Genomic DNA, 25,898 nt, shown 5'->3' on the forward strand with positions numbered 1-25,898 from the left:
GAACTCGAATAAGTGGCATAGACAATGCTTTTGTGGGCTGGTTTTAGTCTGATGGTTCAAGTGTTTGCTTTGTGCACTCTGTTGAGAGATTATGTTTCCTCAGATTTCAACAATGAAATACAGTCTATATAAATTCTAACAAGCAAATGAAGATATGTTTGTATTGCTACTTTCACTATGTTTTTATCAATATCAAAACATACCTTAAACATACCAAAACCAGAGTCTCTGAATCTGACCTCCCTATTCTGTCAGTAGCTCTTCACACCAGTGTTAAGGACAACAATATTTATAGACAACTCACGAATATATAGTTTTATTTTTAAGAAAGACACTCAAATATACGATTTTCAGCAGTGAATTGACTCACACTTGGTGTTCTTACTGTAATCAGTGTTTCTGCCAGCAGGATGATGTGTGTGCCTGCATCTTCACTGGATTTATAGGCAACATGAAAAATATATCATTTCACTAGACTAAAGCAGATCTCCCATATGTAGCCTTTTTTTTTCATTTGATTTCACAGCATTTTTGAAAAGTGAAGGAGAAACATGAGTCAAGGTTATTTGAATCAGTGAGGATGAGCTACTCTTTTTCCAGTCACACAACAACCACCTCCGCCCACACTTCCTCCATAATGCGTCCTGAAGGGAAAACACTGTATAGACCCACAGCATTCTTCAATACATCGGGAAGCCTTGAGGGTCAGCAACTAATAGTTACATGCTAATTAAAACAGGCCATATGATGGTATTTTAGGTGTTTAATTGTAACTTGACTAAATTAATGATGTTCCCTATGTTAAACAATAGCTTCAAAAAAATGTGAGCTGAACATATTTAGAAGAAATCACAAGACTTGCAGGACTTCCACAAAGGGTCAATCAGGACAAATTTGGGCGAGGCCTGAGGTTCAAAAAACAGGAGCTGGAACAAATCGCTTCACATGGAAGGGAATAAGAAGGGGTAGTGTGTAATATGATAAGAACAATAAACATTTTTAGAAATTGCAAATTTATGGTTTGGCCTCTTTAAAGAGACTAGACCACATTTAACAAGATATTTTCAACTGTGCTGCCAAATTGTTTAGCTGTCCACCACATCTCATGGCCTTTATCAGTCAGAATGATTTGACCAGTTGTTGACCTGTGGAAGGATGAAAGCCACCAGTGATCTGTGAACACTAGGTTAGCATCAGCTGAACAGAGACCTAAGGTGAGGGACCAGGAGTTATTATTTCTGCATTAGATGCCCTCAGCAATCAGAGTGGTCTCTCTCGCCAATGGTGTTTGCCGCTGATTCAACATGCTGAATCGATTGAAAAGCCATCAGCTGTGTTGGTAAGTTCCTGTAGTGGAAAACCTCTATTAGTGTAACATATATATTGATTCTGTTTTATTAATTGTAACTTCATCTGGTGTGTCTGGGCTCATCCTCAAGGAAAGGGTGAAAAGTAGTTGTGGTAGTTCAGCATCTCTTCATTGTGGTGCTGCTCCCCGGACAGGCAGCTGGATGGAGATCCTGGAGCACACCCAGAGACTATTGGATTATGTATTCCATCTGGTCTAAAAAACACTTCAGCATCCTCTAGGAAGAACTGAAACACACATCTGATGAGAATATCCTGGCCGAGCCTGGATGAGATTTCTTTGTCAGAGCAGACAATAAAAAACTGTTAGCGCTGCATAAAGGGGATCTTCTAAATAGGGGTGTTACATTTTTAGTTATATAAATGGTACATTGAAATTGGTCTGGACTTATGTAGCACTTTTCTACCTCTTCAAATCACCTTTACACTGATTCTCATTCACCCATTTGCACCTAAAATCACACGCACCGATGGGGGAGCTGTCGTACAGCTGGCCAAAACTCACCATGAGCAACTAAGTTGGGGTTCAGTGTATAGCTCAAGGACACTTTGACATGTGAGTGGAGGAGCCGGGGATCGACCCAACAACTGTGGGATTGGTGGACGACCCCTCAACCTCCTGCACCACAGTCGCCCAAAAAACGCATGTAATAACATTGGAGAACTATTAGTTTAATAAATGATTAAAAGGTTTTGGCTGTAGACTTTGACTCACTGCATATGCATAAACACACACACACACATATTGAAAATTGTAACAAATAAAAGAAGGTTGGTGGGAATCGGTAAGAATTTATCATCCAGATAATCGTGAGTCCTCGTTATCAGGGTCATACTGGTTGTCAAAACCTCAAGTGGACGTCCCGCTATCATCCACAGTGCTGATCCCCCCTGCTTCACCTACAGACTTTATCTCACCCTCATTCTTCCTCCTCCTCCATGTCATCCTCATAAATGTCATCATAGAGGAGGTCTGTCCTGAGAGGAAACTCTGGTCTGGATGCAGTACTCTGGCAAAGTGGTTGGGACCTTGAGGCCATCACGCTCAGCCTCTGTCGCTGTTGACAACACGTAATTATCTCTGCATACTCCTTATCCTTTCCTTTGCTGTCCCTCCATTTGCAAAATATCACAGAAGCATCCACATTGGCTCAAGAGAAGTTGTTGGGCTCATTGAGTAGAGAGATCTCACTGAGCAGGACAGTACTGACATTCTGGGTGGGGTTCCACACTTCAGAGGGCAGCTCCCCACTCTGAGCGTCATCGACTGGAAGGTCCAAAATAGAGATGCACACATCCCCATTCTCGTAAATGTTTGGGTACCACATCTAGGAGAGGAAGCGGAAGGGTGGTGGGGAGTATTGGTAGTCAACTGGAAACTTGATGTGAGCCTTAACGTAGCCTCCCTCAGGCGTTTGGGGGCCTGAATATGCCCACTTCCCAGTTGTATAGGTCAGACTCCTCCACCAGATTGATGTTGAAGGCCTCTACTAGCTGCTCCTGTAAAGACTTCAGCTCCATCATCAGGGTCTTCTGGGACCTAGGGGGTTGCCTGCTGGGCCTTGTTAATTCCAATTCTCACACTAGTATATAAACGTTTGTTTACAGCTGAAAACTGGAAGGTACGCTCATTGGGTGTCCATGCCATTTGGCTATGCCTTAACAAGAGACAGTGAGAGAAGCAGTGGATATTCTGCTAAAGCCTATGGCTGGTCCTTGTGTTGTGTCCAGTGATGACAGTTGACATAGAGCTAGTATCAGTGTAAGTCTCCTGTGGATCAACCTTGGTCTAAAAAGAGGAAACTCGCTCCCTCTGAAATCTCTCAGTGCCACTGGTTCGGTTTGGTCAGGCGCTCTGCTGAAGCCTGCTGGAATATGTTTGTTTATCTGCTCTCTGGTTCTCAACTTCTCCACACATCAGCTAAGCCACTATTGAGCAAATTCGTTCAAATATAGCCACTCTCTGCTCCCGAATGTCCTCTCTAGCACTGTGGCAGTGTAAATGGCTCAGATATTTGAAGCTAGGTTCGCAAAATAGACCAGTTTACACTAATACAGTGGATGTAATTAATTTGTTTTCCTCTCATCGATGCTTCCGTCTATCATTGCACGTGTCTGCAAAGTGTAAACCACGAGATACATATTAAATTAATTTCTTTTATTCATTCAAAACTGATAAATGGTTTCAAATTCACTAAAGCCATTAGAATTACACTATTTAGAGAGAGAATGTACAGAAGCTGTCAACTGGGGGCAACATGGAGGACACTGCCCTGCACCAGAAGAGGAATGGTGTACTGCAAAGTTAGACCTGTACCCTGTGAAGTACAGTACGGTATCACAGTATGATGGTGATAAAAGCATGCAGCACCGTTTTCAGAATAAATAAGATGAAACACTCTCAACAATTACTGGTCCAATCTTATGTAAGCAGCTAAAATAAAACCTGTGAGGACTAATGTCTAACGTTTGACTTGAAGTGTGAGCTGCTGTGTTTGTTTGCCATTCTGAGCACGGACATATGTTGCTGTGTAGCATTCTAATAAACAAAGGTAGTGGAACACACACACCCCTGTCATCGTCATAAACACAAACATATACATTTACATACAGTGACCCACGCACTCAGCGACCATCTGTTACCACCTCACACTGAAAATTAAGTGCTTGCATTCTTATGATTTTGCAGCCAGCTATTACACTACAGTATTACTGCTTTATGTTTAAACTGCATATACTATACTGCATACACTTGCATAGATTTGCATGCAAGTGTATGAAGCGCTTTACACTGCTACTCATTCACCCATTTGCACTCACAATCCCACACACACTCACGCACTGATGGCGGAGCTGCCATGCCAACACTTACCTGAAGCAACTAAGTTGGGGTTCAGTGTCGTGCTCAAGGACATTTGACCGGAGGAGGAGGACAGCCGCTCTACCACCTGCGCCAGTCAGTGATTTGTGTTTTTTATGTATTTTTATGGACTGACTTTGGAATCTAAATTCGTTATCACTGATTAAGTTTCACTTGGCTCAAGAACAAGAGGCAATGCTCATCTTTGCCCACTGCCATCAGCCTGGAGAACACAAACTCTGGCAACAGCCAAAGCCATATGTGGAACATGTCCACATATGTATCCCTACTTGTAGTGTGAGTGGAAACATGTGCTGTTGAACAGCAAAAGGACATATGAACTGGCCTTAAGACTGCTGAGTATGTGGCATAAGTACATTTTAATTCAAGAATTTCCAACTCAACTTCTTTACTTTGCACTGGCCAAACTGAGGTATCCTCATAAACAGCAGCTTGTACCCCTAAAATTGTTCGGGGCACTAGCTGCTGGTAGATTATGTAAAGGCCAACAGGTGGAAGGCAACCGCATAAGAAAGACCCAGATACCCTTACTGAACCAAATCTTTGTGGGGAGCTCACTGGCAAGTATCTGGGTCTACAGTCATGGAGCAGTATGAGGCACAGCCCAGTGGAAGAGCACATTGATGCAGCACCTGCAAACTGGATGTAAATGGCATGTTGGCCCCAAGGCTTATCTGGTTGGACATGGCCAATTGGGAGGATCTGCTGCACATATCATGAAGAAAGGATTATATATTCTATAAAGTCTAGGCTGAACATGCCATGTGACCCCAAAGAAGAAGCTGGAGGACTTAGTTGTGGCTAAGGATATACAAGTTCTGTATAGGCTACCTTCTCTAAAAGTATGTGAACACGGTCGCCATTTAGCCGAGTTTTACAGCGATATTACTTCTCTCCCTCTCCACCCCTCTCCTGACAAGATCCCCAGTGAGTCACCATATCAAGTGGAGGTGTTTTTTGTTTTTTTTGCCTCTCCTCATCTTTCCTTTCTCATGATTACACTCACGGTCTTTGAGCATTGAAGCAACCCTAGGCTCAGTGTTTCTCCATGTTTGTGTCTGTGCCCTGACAGTAAGTACTTGTGACTTACCCATTCAGCTGAACTCTGCAGTGTAAATAGCTGTATACTGATTCAGACTGGGAGTCTTGGGTGAGAGTCATACAAACACACACATGCACACACAAACACACACACACACACACACGCACAAACACACACACACACACACATGCATCTTACTACAAACCAATATTGGACCAGTAAAATGTCTTGATGTGCTTTTGTTTGTGAGAGGCATTCGGCATTCTGTGATGTGTAGGCATCCATTTTGTGAATCAAAGACTCGTGTCATGAGTGGGAGGGCGTTTTTCTTTTTACAGTTTAAGGGGGTGGAGTGGAGGATGAGCGTTGCTGCTGCTGCTGCTGCTGAATCCCAACCCACTCAATGATCTGCCATCGCCACCTACTTTTCTGTTCGTCACAGTTTGGGTTACACTTTCCTCACAGCTGTCAACAGATTTCACTGATGTGCCATCAACAGACTTCAGATGTTAGATTCTTATCTAAAACAAACTGACTAAGACACACTTCAAATGCTTTATGTCCCGTAAATCATGGCTATTGGCACTAAAACTTACATTTCATAGGGTAAATTATCGCTTAATTTAAACAAAAATGAAATAAAATTATAGCACTTTTTTATTAAGGAGTTTTATTATCCTGATCAGTCCTTGTCAGTAATAGCCCCATTATAAAATAATAGCAGGAGGGGCAACTTGTGCATCACTGCTCCTGAAAAGAAATGTGTGGTGAGCCCTGCTTATGTCCTAGTTTTCTTTAAGTTGTAATGCCATTGTCATCTTTTGGTTTCCATATTGTAAAAACTTCACTGACTGCAGTTTATTCTCCTCCAAAAGTTACTTTCTCATTTAAGCTCTTTAGTTCATCAACAAGGCTTCTGTCTAATGCAACTAATGGTACCTTCTGGAAATGGACTGCAAAGAATCCGGAATGGAATCTGTACAATGAATCACACTTTTTGTATTGATAAATGACTTACAATTTATTGTGGCTGATGGAAGCTTTCTTGGATTATTAGAAAGCAAGCAATGTTTTAATTTTGACACTTGCAAATGTGAAACGGATGGCTTATTTTAATAATTAATAAAGTATTAATGACTTATGAATATTTATTATTGTGGACTTAACTAGAGGCTCTGTGGTGATCTAAAATGAAAAATCTACTTAAATACTAAAATAAGACCTTAGCCAAAGGTGTAAAGCTTGTAGAAAAGTTTTAAATCTCATTTTAAAGGATTTATGTAAATGTACATAAATACCGTTAAACATGCCTCTGACCTTCCTATATTAAAATATCTCTCTATTTCTAGCTGAATAATGCCTCCAGATGACATCACTTGGAGGAACCTTCAGTTCAGATTATGTCATGTTGTCGCTCACACTGTGTAGCTTGTAATCATGGTGAACCTGCTTTTCCAGAGCTCCTCCAGATGACATCATCTGAACTCATATTGATGAAAATCTCCTATGGGTGATGTCATCTGGAGGAGTTTTACAGCTAGAAGCCATAGAAAGCATGTTGAAAATTTGTTGATTTTTTTGGATGAAATTGAATGTTGCCCTTAAATTACGTTGGAGAGGTGCTGATGATGCCTTCCATGAACTCAGACTCACAGAACAGCACAGACAGCAGAGATATTTGCACTGTAATTAGTAATAAATGCCTGCTTTAAACCAGGTTCTGTCAGGAGAAAAGCTCAGGACAGTATTTAGCAGTTTACAGTATGGATTGGTTTGAGTGCACCTTTATTCATCCTGTGTTTTGAAATGTTGCCCTTTGCTTTCTCACCAGGCACTTGGTCTTATATAGTATGTAAAAATATAGCTAAGAGCTAGTGAAAAAGCTTTTACTGACTTTCAAAAACATGTCTTTAAACCCATGGGTCAAGATGACTACAGCACTTGGACTGTCCAAAAGCAGTGGGAGCTCACGTCACTGCAGTGTCCCTGGTTTGGTTCAGGCTGAGGGCCTTTGTTGCATGTCATGCCACTCTCTCTTCTCTATGTCCTCATGTTTTCTGTCTCTTATAGTTTCATTGTTCAATTAAGGAAAATGTCTGTAGAGAGAAAGAGCCTGTACTCATATCCTACAAAATACTACAGTCTAATGAGAAATAAGCATTATTTGAAATGCTTTCATTAAGTTATTATAATGAAATCTATGTATTATTAAGAAGTAACTACATTTGATGTCCATTTTTCAGGGGGGCATGATATGGCATAATCATTAGTGGTGCAGGTTCTGTTCATGTCTAAGTTGAAGGGATCTAAAACGCTCTTAAAAGTACCGACTTTTTCTTTCTCAAGTGTTAATTTTACTACACTATGCTTCGTTTTTGTTGGACCTGTTTCCTGCTAGCAAACTACCTTACTGTATTTTACAGAAGCATTATCTCTGACTATGTAAAACAGAGTGAAGTTATTTAGAGGAACTGGGGCAATATTAATTGTTTTTTGACTTCGCATTTTGGAATAAAGAACCATATCACCCAGTGAGCCGTATGTCTGGCTGATCTGTTTTCAATCATTTTTGGACAACAATAATAAGGACTATGGCACAGGCCAACAAGCTTATCCAGGTTGCAGACTGACAAACACCAAACGTGAGTAGAGGAAAGTCATATTGTTGAAAATGTGATTAATGTAAAAAACCTATATTGACTGTCTCAATGCAAAGAAAGTGCAAGCTCATTTTTAAAAAATACAGTAGACACTACATTAATGGCTAATGTACTCAGACAGAGGTGTTTGTTGGTTAGTCGAGTAGCTTGAGAAAACCCCTCTTTCCCAAACCTTTCTGGCGTTAGTGGTGCTTAGTCTAACTTTCCAAATATGACAACTTTAAAATCCACTTAGCGTCATATCGGCAAGCATTGTTGATGGGAAACCTACATTGGGCTTAAAGGAAAGTAATTCCATCTCTCTCTCTTTTTTTTTTTTGTTTGTTACAATAAATGAGGCTTTTCTCATCAGTAGCTATCTATGAATTGTGACTTCCTTTCCCGTATATCCCAGCCCTCAGTGATGTTATGAAGTTGCTAAGAGTTCCTGTAAAGTGGTTATAAATGCAGGTCTCAGGAACCTGGGCTGAACACTGTTAATGCTCAGTGCCAAAAAAAAACGAGTCCATGCAAACACCTTGTGCTGTATGAAAGGCAGCAGTGTCTGCTGAACAACATGGATCATCATTACAGCCCTGCTTTTCCTCCACCTCCACTGTTGCTGCTCATGATGGCTGTAATGTGATAAGCTCAGTGGGTCATGGCTGCTCGCAGCAAAAGGGCATCCTGACTGAACTGAAATGACTTCTCTTCTCCACTTCCTCCTTTATTTCTTTATCTCCCCCTACCCACCCTGTTCCTTTCCTTCTCTATTCGCAGGTTAAAGACAAACAGATGGGTGGGCGTCGCGGGCTTCTTTTCAGTGCTGAATTAATTAAGGCTTATGGCAGCTGACGTGTCATATTCACACTGACCTGCAATTAAGGAGAACACTTGAGTTTGGAGAGCTGGGGATATAACAGCCTAACGTACAGTCCTGCCAACTACCATGGAAAATACATCCTTCTCACTGGGCTTTACACTCTCATTAAAAGTTGCTTTGTGACATTTTGCTTTTGTTACATCAGACATTTTTTTCTTTACACTGGTCTGTTTGTGTCTTGTGCTGCTATAGTTGTGAGGACCACATATTCTCACAAAGAAAGGTTAGAATGACTCCTTAAAGATGAGACAAAGTGAGGTTGTCTGTATTCTAATGTCATGAAGAATAAAGACCTTTAGTTTCGGCTGCACAAAACAGAAAAAAATACTGGTTGGAAATGGCCATTCTGGATCAGCAGTTTAAACGGTTGTTCCAATCTGGGACTACTTTATTCTGTGAAAGAGTGACAATGAAGACTGATTTCTATGTCAAAATAAATAACGCATAACTAACCCATAATTCGGCAAAGCTATAAACACACGTGTCACTTTGGAATTCAAATAGTACATTGCATTTACATTTAGTCATTTGGCTTTTATCCAAAGCCAGTTACTCCTTCTTTTAATAGAAGCATTTAATAGAAGAATAGAGACAGGTTTGCATCATTAGGCACTCTCAGCAGTGGCAGGGTGGGTGCTACCACGTTTAGGGAGGATGGTAGTATTGAGATAACTGGGATTAAATACACTCTGTTGAATAGATTTATATGTAGGCACTGCCATATTCACTTTGTGGTGGTTGCAATTGATGAGATATCTACTCTTAATATTGCCCATTATTTCAGGTAACATATGTATTTTGATGTGATTGATGTCACTCCATGCTTACCTGTACAGGTGGTAGGTTCCACTTAGGTGAGAGCAAAGAAATGCCAGTTGAATAAAGGTAGGGGAAGGTTTTTCAGCTTTGTGTGAGGCTGTAGTTTTTTTAGTCTCTTTTTTTCCAGTGGCAAGTTTACATTATCTCCCTGACAACTGTAATATGTGGACTTTTTGTCTAAATTAACTTAGCACTCGAGAGAGTGAGAGTCTTTTACGTTTTGTAGAACATAAATATAAGATGGACCACTGCAGAGGTCGGTGTGAGGCTGTTCATTGTGACAAGTCAAAGTGTTTGAAATTGACAATTCGCAGCATTTTCCTGCAGAAAATAATGTCCTAAACATTTACATCTAACTGGCTAAAAATTCAGAAAACTATTCTGAAGCCCAAGGGAGTACGTTTGTGCCATGTCTAAATGAAATAAATGTTTATTCTCAATATAAACCCATGATAATATTTTTATGAGACATTTACAATAATAAACAGGAGACAACAAACAAGCATTTTAAAACTCTATACTCATATAGGCCACATATCGTCAAATACAACGTGCTGCCCCCTACAGGACCTCTCCATTGTCGATGCAGATGCAAACATGGACAGCACACGCAAAACTCTTTCATCCTGTGTGGAAAGTCTTTGCCCCATGTCGTCTAGACATCCTCATCCCTCAGCTTCGAATCTATGGCTTACCGACGTGATCCGTGAGCAATGCACCACGCTCAGGAGTGCTGAGAGGAAGTGGCACAAATCCAAGACTGAGTCTGAACCAGTCTGGCTTCAAAAGTGGTCAGCCAACAAAAATGGCACTCCTGATGGACATGGAAGCTCTGCAGCCTTCAGTCTTAATCCTACTCAGTCTATCTGCATATCTGGATTATCTGTATCCTGGCTTTGGACCTACTTATCAGGACAAAGCTTTAAGGTATCGTGGCAGGAGCATGTTTGCAACCCTCATAACCTCTCTAACAGTTGTTTTGATGAGAGAAAGACATCTTCAGCTCAACCTCTCCAAGACCAAATGTCTTGTCTTCCCAACCAGAAGACAACATCAGAAAGATCAGACCCTAACTCACAGAATATACAATCCAACTCATATTACAGGCGCTGGTCATATCTCCTCTTGATTACTACAATGCCCTGTTGATGGGGTTACCGGTAGGCACAATCAAACCCTTGCAGATGATCCAAAATGCAGCAGCACACCGTCTTTTTAATCAGCCAAAAAGCATTCATGTCACACCACTTTTCAGATCTCTACGATGACTTCCTGTATCTGCCCGCATCAGGTTCAAAGCTCTGTCTCTCACCTACAGGGTGTGATCAGCTCAACAGCTCCTGCTTAACTGAACTTTCTCATTTAGGTCTACAATCCCTCCTGTCCGCTGCGGTCTGCCAATGAATGACTCCTGGTAGTCCCAGGACCGCACCATGACACCTAGCAAAACTCTTCAGCTCAGTGATTCAGTGGTGGTGGAATGAGCTACCAAACTCTGGACGCTCAGCAACCTCACTCATTCAAACTGCTGAAAACAGAACTCTTCTGCACCTTCCTATGCACTTAAATCTATTTTTTTTAAACTTCCTTTCTGCTCTTTCTTGTACTTGCATTTCATGAAACTAAAACACCTCTTTTAAAAGTACTTTGCTTTGATGTTTTCTCCGTGACTTAGATTTTTGCTTGTCTTGTACCTCACTTTTAAGTCGCAAAGTGAGGTTGCAAAGAACACCTCAACAGGAAGTAGTTGATGTTAGCAGGATGTTACATTTGTTGGAAGATCAACTGTAAGATGAACAAAGGTAGGGTTGGGCAAAAGTGTTAAGTTAACTCAAAAGTTAACAAAGTGCTTGTAGCTTTTTTCTGACTCAAGTGTTTCACTTAAAAAAAAGACTTGCACCTATTCAACGCCTTAATTGTTTATGATTCTCATTTAAAACATTGGAGATTTGGGATGTGCACTAAAAAATTACTGTACAAAACATCCGCTGCTATTGTTTATTCACTGTGCTCTTTGCAACTCCAATAGCCTGAAGTTATGTTTTTCTTATTTTTTAATCTTGTCCAATATTAAAGTTTAAGCAAAGCATTATTGCTTATTTGGATTTAATTAAGTTGCCGTTGGAAAAAAATTCTATCTATAGAAAAACGTCCCAGCATGCACAGGGGCAACAGACTCAAAGTTAGGGTTGTGTCTTAAATCCCTCCCTCTTCCACTTCAACAGTGCTCTCTTTACAACATACAAGTAAACTGAGATTTCAAACACTCCATCATCATTTTGTGTCATCACTGACAGCTGCAGTCTCACAACTTGAACTGCATTGGGGAATTTTAACTCAGTTGATTCTGAACTGTAGACACAAAGAAAATGACAGTATACGGTGTAATACACAGAGGGATTTCAGTCAGAGCTGTCACATTTCCAACGCTTGACCTAACTACTGAACAATATTTGCACAGGTTTTGACTGCCATTGTTGTTAGACAGTTATTAAATATGAGGAATGGGACCTTTTTGGTTTCTTGTGACCACTGAATATTTGTGTACAGTATAATGCAATACAACAAATTTGCCATGCATTCTACCTTTGCATCCTTATCTTTTCTTGTGTGTAAGTGCGTATGTTCATTACAATTTACTGTTGACTGTAGCAGAGCTAACTTTATCCTGAAACTAGAAATGTTGCTCAAAATGTTTTTCTTTTAAAAGATGGGAATAAATGGAATAACAATTTTCAGATGGAATGAAATTTCCTGAGTGCAGTTTAGTTTTATTAGTATTTTCGGTGGGCGTACCTAAAAGTAAAGCAGCTATGTGCATATTAATAAATTAAAAGATTTAACCTTTAGCTGGCTTTATCTGGTGAGATACACTGGCACCTTCACCTGGGGAGAAAAGTGCCTTTCTGTTCTGTTTCATTTTAATTCCAAACAGTGGAATGTCCTGCTTTCCTACTCAGCCTGACTGAGTTAAAGTTAAATTTACAGTGTTGCTGTGCTGTCTAGATAATTGTCCACACATCTCAGCTACACTCCCTCCAGTTACTGACTGAATGTTGTGCAGACTAGTGACTCAAACATGAACAAGACTGTCCTCCTGTAAAATACTGTAATATGAATTAATTTACCAGCAGCCAAAAAGGCTGCAGGGACCATAAGACCATAACCTAGTATGTGGTTAGAACAGTTAGAAAGGAGCAGGCTAGGATGGATGAATGGATGGAAAAAGTGCTTTCCCACAGGAGGCCTGGAATTTGATCCCAGTGTCGAACAACTTACTGATGTTGTAACCAGTCATGTGACACATGCAATGAGTTTTAAAGTCAAACAATTTTTTATTTTGCTAATCCTAAACATGTTGATTTAGTACCTTAACCAAACCCTGAGGTCTTTGTGCATATTTGACTTTAGGCTATAAAATAGCATTACACCAGCCACAGTTTGAATGCCTTTCAACAAACGTGGCGCAATTTTAACAGACACCTACCTCCTTTTATGGAGGCGCTCTTTCAACAAATGGTCCTGTGGGTGGTATGAGAGGGTAGGAACAAACAACACATGCGTGTAAATGTTGGAGGGCATTTTGACTTAAACTATTCTTGGTATTATGCGGCTTCAGCACGAATCCAGTTGTACTTTGTTAATGTTACTTAAATATCTACCAGCCATTTAAAGAATAATGCAACCTTAAATAGTGTGAAAATTATCAAATCAAATTAGTTAATTTATTTAGCACAGGTTGACCAAATTTCTTTACAGCAGAAATGTAATTAAACACAAAAATCTACAGAACCACAGATTAATGCTTGAAGTACTAAAAGTAAATAAAAATCTAACAACCAATTTAAAGCTAATACATCAATAAAATAATTGAGTTACCAAAACATACCGTTAAAATACTGTAATACAGAAAAGACACAAACCAATCAATAAACAGAAAAACATAGATAAATACATAAATAAATATGGTGTTTTACTGCTCCACTAAATGAAATGCCTGCTTAAAAAGGTGTGTTTTGAGCTCTGATTTAAAAGAGTCAGTGGAGTCTAGAAGATAACTTCTTTGGCTTACACTGTAAGATTGGGTTTGCCACTGCAAATCATGTGGTCTGCACATTAATTTGACAACGGCTTTTGTGCTAGATGCCCTTCCTGACACAACCCTTGTGACCAGCGCTCAGATGTGGGCTGGCTCGCACAACCTCTATGGCTGGGATTGGGCAGTTTGGTGATTCAGTTTCTTGTCCAGGGACACCTCGGCATGGGGGAAGTCAGGACACAAACTGGCAATAAGTGGCCACTCTACCAACTAAACTACTGCCACAGCTAAACTATAAAAACTTAAAATTTAGAAGGAAATGTTTTACTTTAAAAAACACATTTACCTGACAATAAAACGGTTTCTCTTGACTTTGTCTTTTCACTAAATGAATCGTTGTAATTTTTAATTCAATTCAATTCAATTCAATTCAACTTTATTTATATAGCGCCAATTCACAACAAAGTCATCTCAGGGCACTTTACAGAATAAAGTCAAGATTATAAAGATATATAAAGAGAACCCAACAATTCCCCCTGGAGCAAGCCATAGGCAACAGTGGAGAGGAAAAACTCCCTTTAACGGAAGAAACCTCCAGCAAAACCAGGCTCAGGGTGGACGACCATCTGCCTCGACCGGTTGGGGTGAGTGGAAAGGCGAGAGAGAAAAGAACAGAGCAACAAAAAGCAACAACAAAACATCGGGCAGATTGGTAGGACCAGTAGCTGCACGCTGGAAGACACACAGCTTCAAAGCCGGGGGACACCTGCAGAAAGGGACAGAGAGAGGGGGACAGAGGAGGACAAAGACAACTACGGGAGAGAGCACACAGAGTTAATGACATACAGTGGTGAGAATTGCGGGGTGAGAGGAGAGGAGAGATGGTCAAGAGGAGGAAAGGAGCTCAGTGCATTGGGGGGTGGGTCCCCCAGCAGTCTAAGCCTATGGCAGCATAACTATAACTAACTATATGCTTTATTAAAGAGGAAGGTTTTAAGCTTAGACTTAAAAGTAGAGAGGGTGTCTGCTTCCCGAATCTGAACTGGGAGCTGGTTCCACAAGAGAGGAGCTTGATAGCTAAAGGCTCTACCTCCCATTCTACTTTTGGAAATTCTGGGAACCACAAGTAGGCCTGCATTCTGAGAGCGAAGTGGTCTACTGGGATGATATGGTGCTATGAGGTCTTCTATATATGATGGAGCCTGACCATTCAGAGCTTTATATGTAAGAAGCAGGGTTTTAAATTCTATTCTAAATTTAATGGGAAGCCAATGGAGAGAAGCTAGTGAAGGTGAAATATGATCTCTCTTGCTAGTTCCAGTCAGCACTCTTGCTGCAGCATTTTGGATTAATTGCAGGCTCTTTAGGGAGTTACTGGGGCATCCTGAAAGTAGGGAATTACAGTAGTCCAACCTAGAAGTAACAAATGCATGGACCAGTTTTTCGGCATCACTTTGAGACATTATGCTCCTAATTTTGGCAATGTTCCGTAGGTGGAAGAAGGCTGTTCTAGAGATTTGTTTTATATGTGACTTAAAGGACAGATCCTGATCAAAAATAACTCCAAGGTTCCTTGCAGTAGTACTGGAGGCCAGACTTATGCCATCTAGGGTAACAATATGGTTGGACATCATATCTCTGATATTTTTGGGCCCAAATACTATGACTTCAGTTTTGTCTGAGTTTAAAAGTAAAAAATTGTGGGACATCCAGGCCTTGATGTCTTGTAGGCATGCTTGAAGCTTTATTAACTGATTATTTTCATCTGGTTCCATAGATAAATATAGCTGGGTATCATCAGCATAACAGTGGAAATTTATGGAGTGTTTTCTAATAATGTTGCCTAAAGGAGACATATATAAAGTAAAAAGTATTGGTCCTAACACAGAGCCTTGTGGAACTCCATAGCTAACCTTTGTGTGCATGGAGGATTCATCATTAACATGAACAAATTGAAATCTATCAGACAGATAGGATTTAAACCAACCTAGTGCAGTTCCTGTAATTCCAATTTCATGTTCCAGTCTCTGTAATAAAATGTTATGATCAATGGTATCAAATGCGGCACTAAGATCTAACAGAACAAGTATAGAGATGAGTCCATTATCTGAGGCCATGAGAAGATCGTTGGTGACTTTTACCAGTGCTGTTTCTGTACTATGATGAACTCTAAATCCTGACTGAAACTCTTCATACAAATTATTCCTATGAAGGTGATCACATAATTGTTTTGCGACTACTTTTTCAATTATTTTAGAAATAAAGGGGAGATTAGATATTGGTCTGTAATTGGCTAAAACACCTGGGTCAAGACAGGGTTTTTTAAGTAATGGTTTAATTACAGCTACCTTATAGGCCTGTGGTACATAGCCTGTTTCTAAAGATAGATTGATGATATCTAATATGAACGTATCTATTAAGGGTAAAGCTTCCTTGAGCAGCTTAGTTGGAATAGGGTCTAGCAGACAGGTTGTTGGTTTAGATGAGGTAATAATTGAAGTTAGCTCAGAGAGATCTATGGGTAAAAAGCAGTCTAACAGGGAGTGGGGCCTTATCCATGATTCTAGCACTGCTGTACATGAAGATCTATCTGTAATTTTTGGGGGAGGATCTGGTGAATACTTTCTCTAATAGCTACAATTTTATTCATAAAGAAGGTCATGAAGTCATTGCTGCTCAAAGTTAAGGGAATAGTAGGCTCAACAGAACTATGGCTCTTAGTCAGCCTGGCTACAGTGCTGAACAGAAACCGGGGGTTGTTCTTGTTTTCTTCTATTAATGATGAATAATATGCTGTTCTGGCATCACTGAGAGCTTTTTTGTACGTTTTTAAACTATTTTTCCAGGCTAAATGAGATTCTTCTAACTTTCTGGAACGCCACTTCCTTTCTAACTTTCGTGTTTCCTGTTTTAAGTTGCGTGTTTGTGAACTATACCATGGAGATCGCCTCTGCTGATTTACTGCCTTCTTTTTTAGAGGGGCAACACTATCGAGTATTGTACGTAGTGAGGCTGCAGAATTGTCAACAAGATAATCTACTTGTGCAGGAGTAACATTAAGGAGACTACTTCCCATTGTATTAACATATGGTGAAGCAAATGATGAAGAAATAATTTCTTTAAATTTGTTGACAGCTTTTTCACTTAAGCATCTGCTATAGTGGAATTTTTCCCTAACTGCTATATAGTCCGTTATTGTAAATTCAAATGTTATTAAAAAATGGTCAGACAGAAGAGAGTTGTGAGGACATATTGTTAAATTATCCGTTTCAATTCCATACGTAAGGACAAGGTCTAACGTGTGACTAAAACAGTGAGTGGGTTTATTTACATTTTGGGAAAAACCAATTGAATCTAATAATGAATTAAACGCAGTGCTCAGGCAGTTACTGTCAGCATCTACATGAATGTTAAAGTCACCCACTATAATGACTTTATCTGTACTAAGCACTAAATCAGCTAGAAAATCAGAAAATTCAATCAAAAACTCTGAATAAGGGACTGGAGGACGGTACACGATAACAAATAATAGTGGTTTTTGAGTTTTCCAGTTTGGGTGTGAAAGGCTAAGAGTAAGGCTCTCAAATGAGTTATAACTATGTTTAGGTCTAGGGTTTATTGATAAGCTACAATGGAAGATTGCTGCAACTCCTCCACCTCGGCCTGTGCTTCTAGGAACATGATAATTAATATGACTTGGGGGGGTTGACTCATTTAAACTGACATATTCTTCCTGCTGCAACCAAGTTTCAGTGAGACAAAATAAATCGAATTGATGATCGCTTATTAAGTCATTTACTAACAGAGATTTAGAAGAGAGAGATCTGATATTTAATAATCCACATTTAATAGTTTTGGGGTTTTGTTCTGTAAGAGGAGTAGTCTTAACTTTTATTAGGTTATTATGATTAACTCCTCTTGTTGTCATATTTACTTTATGTAATTTAGGTCGGGGAACAGACACAGTCTCTATAGGTATGTGGGAGTTGTGGGGGGGTGACGGTTGTAAGGACACTGCAGAGAGGCGTGTAGGACTGGATCTGGATCTCTGCATCCTAGGCTCAACTCTGGACTGTCATACTTTTGGTTGTTTAATAAAACCAGCCATATTTCTGGATAAGAAAGCTGCACCATCTAAAGTAGGATGGATGCCATCTCTCCTAATCAGCCTAGGTTTTCCCCAAAAACGTTTCCAATTGTCTATGTAGCCCACATCGTTTGCTGGACACCACCTAGACAGCCAGCGGTTGAATGACGACATGCGGGTGTACATGTCGTCACTGGTCAGATTTGGCAGGGGACCAGAGAAAATTACGGAGTCCGACATTGTTTTTGCAAAGTTACACACCGATTCAACATTCATTTTAGTGACCTCCGATTTACGTAATCGGGCGTCATTAACTCCCACGTGAATAATAATATTACTGTATTTACGTTTATCCTTAGCCAGGAGTTTCAAATATGATTCAACGTCGCCCGCTCTGGCCCCAGGAAGAAAAAAGTAAAGGTTTTGTTTTTTCACTGTGGGAAAGCTCGAAGGTTTCTAATGTAGGGATCCTCACTGTACCTTACTGTAGAACAGACACGTGCATGTCTTTTTTATGTTTGGCTGTTAGCAGGGATGGAGGCAGTTGGTGCTTGTGGACCTGCTGTTCACACATAGCCGTCACTCCTGCTGCCTGCTACACAACCACTACATGCTGCTGTATTTGCTTCTCCGGTTGTTCTCCATGTTACAATCCCTTTGATCTAGGGGTTAAAGAAGTAAAAGGTGTAATTATTTCATTCATTCAGTTCATTATTTTTATTGTTGTACTGGAAAAAAATCAGTAACAAAAGGAGGGAGCTTAAGCCTGGTAAATACAACAACCAAACAAACACAAATGCTCTTCAACCTAAACAAAAGGTTGGCTCAAAACCGAAAGAAACATACAACACAAAAGAATGACAATGTTAAAAGAATCATTGGGTTAAACAATGGTAAGTAAGAATACACTAGCAAAAAAAGCTCTTGCTCAGGCCTGACTAAGGCCTAAAAACAAACCTGGGGAAGTGACAGCGTTTTGCTTTGTAATCTGATTGTACACCACACAATCGCTCCGCTGTTCTTTGTATTTTTTTGACAATTTCCAGGTCTGCCCTCATCGACAGAAGTTGATGAATTTCGTTGTCCTTTCAGTTCGACATTGGTGCAGGGTTCGTATGAATGAATGAGTTCTTCACCCTCAGTTTTTTGTATTTGCCTGGTTTTGCTTCAGTTGCGGGAAATGGACGTCATCAACACGACCACTCATTCATGGTGAATCCTCCGGAGTATTACCTCCTCTATTCACAAATGAGTTCGGGTGGAGATAATCCAGACTTTGCACTAGAGAGCTGGCTGGGTAAAGTCTGGGTAATGTCAGGGGCAAGAGACTTTGGTGTTTTCGTTCACACATACACCCAACTCAGAGAAAGTCTGGAAAATGTCCTAATTCCAGTGCATGTCTGAAAGGGGCTAAAGAGTGTGAGGAGCAAAACTGGGAAGGCAAAAACAATGCACAAGAGTCCTGGGCACGTAACAGGAATAGACACTGAAATGATGGGATAGTGAAAGAATAGCAGTAAACTATAATAATTCCTTTGACGATTATGTCAACACAAAACAATGGCTTGACAGTGACATCTTTAGAATTTTGCTGCTTTAATGCTCCTTTTCCCAAAATGAAAATAGACTGACTGCATAAATCAGCACCATTAAAATCCTCTTGGATTCAACACAGTAATAACTTCTATATAAGTTGATACATGTTTACACACCCTAATGATTTGTTGCCTGAAATAAGTAATAACTCAACTAGCACTGCCGCTTCACAGCTAAGGTCCCCGGATGGCATCTAGCTGCCAACGGTGGACTTTCTATGTGGAGTTTACATGTTCTCCCCCTGCTGGATTTCCTCTGGGTACTCTGGTTTCCTCCCATGGTCCCTAAATTGTCCATAGCTGTGAATGTGAGTGCGAATGGTTGTCTGTCCGTGTGTGTATTTGGTTCTCTTTCTCTGTTGTTAGGCTCACAAAAAAAAATCACCTTTGTAAAAATTTTGAAAGCCTGCAACATGTCATGCCATCTATTATTTTGTTGATGGCTGAGGCACATAGTTTTTCAATCACTGTCTTTCCTCTCACAGCGTTTTTATTAAAATTTGCTTGTCTAAAAACAGTGCACTGTAGCCTACTGTACATGTATGATAATGTTTGAATGTTATCTCTACAGCAGATGAACGTTAAATCTTTATTTTAAGGACACATGGAATACAACTCAACTCAGAACTTAAAGTTAAAGGTGCAATATGCAGTCCTACTTATATTATGAACTTCTACAGTTTGCTACACTGTGCCACCAACAAATCATCCAACCTTAAAGCTCAAATAGGTTGGTTTTCCCTTTTATCTCATGCACCCTACAACCTGCTCCAGCTGTAATTGCACCCTTTTCAAAAGAAGGGGATACAATCTCTTACAGTGGACCCAAAAGATACTGGTATAACATGATTTTTTTTGTCCTAAACAGTACAAAATGCTGGATTATGACTATGCAAACATTTAGGTTTGATTGGGTTTAGGGCAAATCGGGATACGATAAAAATGCTCAGGTGTTATTAAATTTTTTGCTTAAATTGGCTGTTTTGTCCCATGAATGGTTACTTGACACTTGACCCAAACTTCAATCTCTTGCCAGAAAGTTTTCCACTGTGTTGACCTATGAATCCACATTTCTGTGTCTTAATAGTAGGTGACCTCGTTATTGTCACTGCAGCCTCTATATCTCACTCCACAGTAATACGCCTCAACACCACGCTCTGCACAGCTCTTGAGGTATTAATCATTAGAATGGGGAAAAACGCACTAATTGAAATCAATGAAATTCTCTGATTGGTCTATATACCCCTGCTCTTTCAGCAGGGGTTCCCATTAGTTGTCCTTAATTACCCCCTACCTGGATTTTTTTCTACTACCCCTGCACTACCCACTGTTTGTTACCTATGTCAGGTGTGTTCAGCCACTGCCATCAGCAGCAGGTAGCAGTGGGAAGCCCTTACATCTATGTACATTTTACTACATTTTATATTTATCAGAAATGGTAAAGAAATGCTAATTATACTTTACAGTCTTTATACTATCTCATAATGCCAAAAGTGAAAAAAAGCATTTTTATCTATTTAATTACAAATTTTAAACTAAATTCTCTTAATTACAAATGAATTCAGAGAGACAGTCCGAACTACGGTCTGGTGCATCACGTTTGCTTTAATTTATCGGAAGTAATTTGCCCTAAACTTGATTGAAGTAATACCATAGTAATACTTGTGTACAGCATTCAGCCCCATTAAAGAACTTTCACCGTACTTCACAGTAGGGAGTTACTGGCATGGGTATGATTTACTAGAGAGCAGAACAAACACATGCACTACAGTTCAGTGCCCTCCAGTACTCACAGTAATACAATGAGTGACAATCCAACATTGCAGGAGATTTCAAGGAAGTTTCATCATGTTGCCAGAAAACGGAAAGTGGTTGGTGTTGTAGTGGGATACACATTTCTAGGTTTGACTCTCCTACGTTGTGTTTTCAAAGCCAAGGTCATCTCTGGGTGCACTGAGAGAACTGAGAAACATTGCTTTCATGCATTGTACACACTTTTTTTTTCTTTTTTACCTCTACTGTTGGTTTCATTCAGGTTGTTGCACGCAGTCTTACAAAGTAAGTACTTTGTTCCTCTTTGAATGTTTAAGGACATGACAACAACAAATAAGCCTATCACCAAGTCAAAAACTGAAGAACTAAAGGGAGGAAGAAGTGAACACTTTATATAACAATAACTTTAAGCCCCCTCCCACCATCAAGGACACCAAGATTCAACTTCCTAAGAACACCTTTTTGAACATCTGTTAAAACATTTGCTTTGGTTGCTGTTAAACTTAGGAAGGTAATATGTAGGCACATTTATATATTGGATCAGAGCTTGAATTATTACTTTAGCATAAGTATTCTTGTTGTCTAATGATGTGCTATTTACAATCAAAAACAGTTTGAAAATGATTTGCACATCAATGCATTTTTTTTATCTTGTGGTCTGTAAAGACAGAACAAAACATGAAACTAAACAGAAATTATCTAATATGGAATTTGTGTTTAACAACAGTTGACAAAACTAGTAGCCAGGAATCCAGCCAAACACAGCAGGGGAAAGGAGAGACAGAAGGAGCAAGGGTTAAATTTAAACAGGGAGAAAACCAGGGCAGAGCATGAATATAAGGGCACAACTGTGACATTTTATTATTGTAACCATGATGATTAAAGTCTGCTATCCCTGCTGTTGCAGGAGTGCTATTTCAGGAGCACTGTGGGTCATATTGGAGTAGGTGTCCAGGAGTGTTATTTTTGTGATGTCCTCATAATTTACTGTTTGCTACAACAGTTAAATCCTACAAATAGTTACAGCTGAGTATTTCTTAGTGTGACTTTTTTATTCATCTGATTTAATGGCTTTAAACAAATTTCACTGCGTTGTGAGCAGCATCATTTCTTTCTCCTGGAACAGCACTTAGCATCGTAAATGATGGCTCTCATTTGGAGTGCAGACAGTTATTAAGTCATAGCTTATAGAACACAATATGGCCTGAATATTCAATATCTTCATTAAACAATTACCGGGCCTTTGTTAAATTGGTTGGCCAGCTAATCATGTTAAGCCATTTGCCTGAGGCCTAATTCCATGGAAGGTGATACAGTTAGCAAAGCGACTATTTTAAGATGTCGCTCCAGCTTTCATATCAGGTCTTGGTATTGTGTTTGTAATAGGAGGGCGGCATTATTAAGATGTAACGTGGGCGTTGAGGAGATATTATATATAATGACTATTCTTATCTATTCTTATCATCTATTACACTGGAGACTTAGAGGGCATGTGTGTTTGGTCACATTGGCAGACTCTAAACCAAGTTTACTCTACGGGAGTAAAATAGAGAATATCATTCATGAGGAGGCTGCAGTAAAAGTCTGGAAATGTATATGTCAGTAATTCACAAGTTTTATTTCACTTTACATCTCTGTCCACTTTACATCACCCCCACCAAACCCTTCTCAGGATAAGCGGTGACAGATAATATTTTGTTTTCAATTAAATTCATGTTTACTGAAAAAATGAATAAAATGTTACTAGAAAACTTACTGTATTTTTTGCCAACCAACATTTCCGGTCTTGCTGTAAAACACCTAGTTTGTCTGACAACAGTGTTGTTTAACTTTTTTAGGGTTGTGTTAAGGCACTCACAGCAGCTGAGTGGGGTAAGAGAGAATGAGGTCTGGCTTAATAGAGAGAAATGCAGAGAATCAAGCACAATGCTTGAAGTGACTTTTGCTTTTGCAAAGAAATAAAATCACAATCTTTTTGTAATGCAAAGTGTTATTCTTGCCCCGAGCTAACCGTACAGGGGTCTCTGGAGTGGGTTGAAAGTCCTGCACTTTGTATTCCCTGACAACTCACTTTGTGTGTAGTTTTCATTCAACTTGTTGCATACAAACATAATCGTTAGGTCATGACGTTCCCTCCAAACGTAATCACATTTGCAGTTAAGTTGAATAGGAACACAATGTTTGGGAGACTGGGTGGCTGATAAAGACGTATTGTTACTCATGTATCTCACACTGGAGTCACACTTCCTTTGGGTATACTTTTTGTGACAAAGGGACAAGCGGCACCTTTGTTTCAAAAATGTTTACAGTGCATCCAGTTTATTCACTGCACCTTTTCCACATTTTATGTTGCAGCTTTATTTCAAAATGCATCACATTTATTATGTTCTTCAAAAATTCTACAAAGATAAGTTTGTTGGAAACACTCTGCAAATGTATTAAATAAAAAACAAAGCAGCTTTAGCACCTAAACCAGCCTCTAGTCTTTTTGAGTATGATGCTATAAGCTTGATACACCTGTTTTTGAGCAGTTCCTCCCATTCTTCTTTGTGGTACCTCTCAAACTCCTTCAGGTTGGATGGGGAGCGTCGGTGCACAGCCATTTTCAGATCTCTCCAGAGATGTTCAGTCAGGTTCAAGTCTGGGCTCTGGCTGAGCCACTCAAGGAAATTCACAGACTTGTCCCTTAGCCACTCCTTTGTTATCTTGGCTCTGTGCTTAGGGTCGTTGTTCTGCTGAAAGATGAACCGTCGCCTCAGTCTGAGGTCCAGAACACTCTGGAACAGGTTTCAATCAAAGATATCTTGCTGTACATTGTACATTGATGTACATTGCTGCATTCATCTTTCCCTCGATCCTGACTAGTCTCCCAGTTCCTGCTGCTGAAAAACATCCCCACAGCAAGATGCTGCCAACACATTTTACTGTAGGGATGGTATTGGCCAGGTGGTGAGCGGTGCCTGGTTTCCTCCAGCCATGACACTTGGCATTCAGGCCAAAGAGTTCAATCTTTGTTTCATCAGACCAGAGAATTTTGTTTCTCATGCTCATAGAGTCCTTCAGGAGGACTGTTTTGTGCCTTTTACTGAGGCGCTAATGCACTGAAATGTGTTGGGTCATGTACAAACTAAATTCAATTCAAAACATTTTTGGCATCTATTCACTCAGATTCATAGATATAATTATGTATATAGTTAAATTATGCTAAAATTAAACCCCTTTATGCTCTAGACTTCAGTTTGAGGAGCAGTTAATAGCAGCGTTAGTTAGCAGAGAGAGAGCACCTCGTATCAGAGCGCTGTGGCCCCTGGTGGATCCACTATTCAGTCACACCGCACACAGTCACCTAAAAAGAACCGAGGTGTTTCCTCTGTTTTGCAGTTTTTCCATCTCCCCAGGCTTAGTTCAAAGGTAGAACGTTCTCCCTCTGAGCTCAGGCTTCATTGTTTACCAGAAACTGAACCCTCTAACAAGCCCTGACACTGTGCAGGCTGCCAGCCTCTGCTGTCGCAAAAAAAAAAAAAAGAAACAGCAAGCTCAGACTAGTGCGTAATGACTGAAAAACAGTCTTTGTGTGTGTCAGCATCTCCAGGAAATCGGTTTTATAATCTATCTGGCGTTAAAACTACTGTCCTACGCCCACTGTAGGATACACACACACAGAGAAATGCACACAGCATTCAACAGCAAGAACACACACACCCAGCAATACACATGAACTCAGACTGATGCTGAATTCTGGTTTTAGACCAATTCATCATGGAAGTGAATAGCATGCAGTACTCACACAGGACACTTACTTGACTAGTTCAAAAGCTGGTGGAGGTTGAAATAATGTTCTGTGTGTTATATTGGACAAGCATTTTCCTTTTTATCATAAGCATCACTGCCTTCTGTCAGTCTGTGTCTCTGGCTGTCTGCTGTAAGAAACTGTAGTCAATGACAGATACATTTCAGTGAGCAATTTGTATGCATAACCACTGTTGTCCTGTCCTTTGCAGGAAAAGGGAGGACATCATCAGTGGCTGAAAAGCCACATCACTCCATCACTCATCCCTCGGCTTCCTGTGATACCTGTAAACAGCAAAAGCCAAGAAGAAACAGACACAAAGAGAGAGTGGAAGGCAGGGTGCGGGATTTGACAGTGTCACTTTTATATCTGTCTCTAAACTGACTCTGCTCAGATTATAAGCAACATTTGTCTTTTAATTTAAGTTTTTTTGTCTGACGGTTTTAGGATGTGGAGTTGGAACTTGAGGTTTACAGTTTTCATACTTTCATACTTTTCTCTCTACTTTGATAAATCAATTCACCAATTTGTGGAGTCGGAGACCAGCTGTGTCCACTGACAATCGTTTTCCGAGGTGTTCCTGAGCCCGTGCAGCGTTTTCCACCACAGGGCCAAAGGCCAGAAGATCACAGCCATTTAGTATTAGTTTTTGGCTTGTTCTTTGCCTATCTCCAAATGTTTCAGTGTTATTTTGTAGAGCGGATGATGAAATAAATGTTATTCACACGGTGCAGAATATGCATTTTAGTTTTTACAGAGTGAGGAGTCTAAACTGACCCTTACTTCTCCTGTCCCAATGAAAATGTTTCATATTTTATGTGATGCTGGCATTAAATTTAAAATGAACATATATTTTTCCGAAACTAAAAAATAAGTAAATAAATAGAAATAAAATAAAACAGGCTTCAAATAATATGTATATAATTACATTCTTTTTATATACTTTTTACACAAAGTTGGGGTTGGCATTTCCTGTGGAGAT

At 39.9% G+C, this 25,898-nt stretch overlaps 1 pseudogene; it reads right to left on the minus strand.

Annotated features, from left to right (window-relative positions):
• Nucleotides 1-2,288: 2,288 nt before the first annotated feature.
• Nucleotides 2,289-24,171, minus strand: LOC137105048 (ubiquitin-conjugating enzyme E2 R2 pseudogene; annotated as a pseudogene).
• Between the last annotated feature and the right edge of the window lie 1,727 nt (nucleotides 24,172-25,898).

Source organism: Channa argus, chromosome 19, assembly GCF_033026475.1.
Source record: "Channa argus isolate prfri chromosome 19, Channa argus male v1.0, whole genome shotgun sequence".
In the NCBI taxonomy this organism is placed as follows: domain Eukaryota; kingdom Metazoa; phylum Chordata; class Actinopteri; order Anabantiformes; family Channidae; genus Channa; species Channa argus.